General features: G+C 37.3%; 1 protein-coding gene across 1 annotated transcript in view; it reads left to right on the top strand.

Annotated features, from left to right (window-relative positions):
• APC2 (adenomatosis polyposis coli 2) overlaps positions 1-2083 on the top strand; it is a gene marked incomplete at its 5' end in the record, with an annotated part of 19043 nt that overhangs the window by 8932 nt on the left and 8028 nt on the right. The window lies entirely within an intron of this gene.

Here is a 2083-nt window from a genome sequence, read left to right as displayed (position 1 = left end):
GGTGGGGCTGGCAGCTCCCCCTCTGCAGTAAACTCCCGGGGGAGCCTTGCCTTCTCCTGCCAATGAGTCATCTAGATGACCCCCAGGTGCTATTTTTAGTATAAATACATCCCCAATACTGCATGGGATATACTTGTACTACATTTTAAACTAGTTTTGTAGAAATAAACACAATATTCAAGTAATAATAATAATACTTGTTATTTATTAAAATGTTATTCACTACGTAATAAGTAACTTACTAGGTAACATTAACAATAAGCAATACTTCAATATGTGAACAGAGATAACTTTTAAAAGTATATCCCAAACTCTGCATGTGATATACTTGTACTAAATTTTAAATTAACTCAGTAAAAATATACATAATTTTCTAAATAACATTAATAATAAATACTTGCTCTTTATTAAAATATTCATTAATATTAAGTAAAACAATACCTATTCTTCATTAACATATTTATTTCCTACTATGTAACATATTGGATACTTATACTGAATTTTAAATGAATTTATTAAAATAAAAATGCATCATTTTCTAAACAGCAATAAAAACTTATTATTTATTAATATCACTTATTAATATTACTAATAAGTAATGGTTCTGATGTATGAAAGTACATAACTTTTAAAAAGTATATGTCTCAGTATATCCCAAATATTGCATGGGATATACCTGTGCTGAAGATTTTATTAGTTAAAACATTAAGAAACAACACTTAGATTTGTTTCCTTTTAATACTATCTGTGTGTGTGTGTGTGCTTAGTCACTTAGTTGTGTCTCACCCTCTAGGACCCCATGGACAGAGGAGCCTGGTGGGTTACAGTCCATGGGATTTCCCAGGCAAGAATACTGGAGTGCATTGCCATTTCTTTGTCCAGGCTCCCAAACCAGAGGTTGAATCCACCTCTCCCATATTGGCAGGTGGATTCCTTACCACTAGCGCCACCTGGGAAGCCCCCAATACTATTTTCAGTATATCCCAAATATTACATGGGATAAGTAAGTGTGTTAGTCGCTCAGCTGTGTCTGACTCTTTGCAACCCCATGGAGTATAGACCTCCAGGCTCCTCTGTCCATGGAGTTTTCCAGGCAAGAATACTGGAGTGGGTTGCCATTCACATCTCCAATTACATGGGATATACTTGTGCTAACGATCTTACCCCAGTAGAGAATTCCCTGGCGTGCTTTCATTACCAAGAGCCCAGGTTCAGTCATCCCTGGTGGGGGAAATAAGATCTTACAAGTCATGGAGTGGACAGAAAAAAAAGTCTTATCAAGCAAAATAAAACATTTCATCTACTACTAATGCTATAATAAATAGAAACAAAAACCTCTAGCATAGGTATATAATGAAATATACTACACACTACTATATGTAAAATAACAAGGACCTACTGTATAGCACAGTGAATTCTACTCAATCTAGTAGATGCGAAAAGAATCCAAGAAAGAATGTACAAAGGTATAACAGAACCACTTTGCTGTACGTCTAAAACTAACAACATTGTAAGTCAATTATACTCCATTATAGAATAAAAATTTTAATAAAATGAGTTAACTAAATTTCATTTTAAATGAGTATTATTAATGAATTAATAGTAGTTTAATCAGATCAGACCAGTCGCTGAGTCTTGTCGGACTCTTTGTGACCCCGTGAATCGCAGCACGCCAGGCCTCCCTGTCCATCACCAACTCCCAGAGTTCACTCAGACTCAGGTCCATCGAGTCAGTAATGCCATCCAGCCATCTCATCCTCTGTCATCCCCTTCTCCTCCTGCTCCCAATCCCTCCCAGCATCACAGTCTTTTCCAATGAGTCAACTCTTCGCATGAGGTGGCCAAAGTACTGGAGTTTCAGCTTTAGCATCATTCCTTCCAAAGAAATCCCAGGGCTGATCTCCTTCAGAATGAACTGTTGGATCTCCTTGCAATCCAAGGGACTCTCAGGAGTCTTCTCCAACACCACAGTTTAAAAGCATCAATTCTTTGGCGCTCAGCCTTCTTCACAGTCCAACTCTCACATCCATACATGACCACTGGAAAAACCATAGCCTTGACTAGACGGACCTTTGTTGGCAAA

Source organism: Bison bison, unplaced genomic scaffold (genome assembly GCF_000754665.1).
Source record: "Bison bison bison isolate TAMUID 2011002044 unplaced genomic scaffold, Bison_UMD1.0 scf7180017864203, whole genome shotgun sequence".
NCBI classification, from domain to species: domain Eukaryota; kingdom Metazoa; phylum Chordata; class Mammalia; order Artiodactyla; family Bovidae; genus Bison; species Bison bison.
This window is presented reverse-complemented; position numbering and strand designations above follow the sequence as displayed.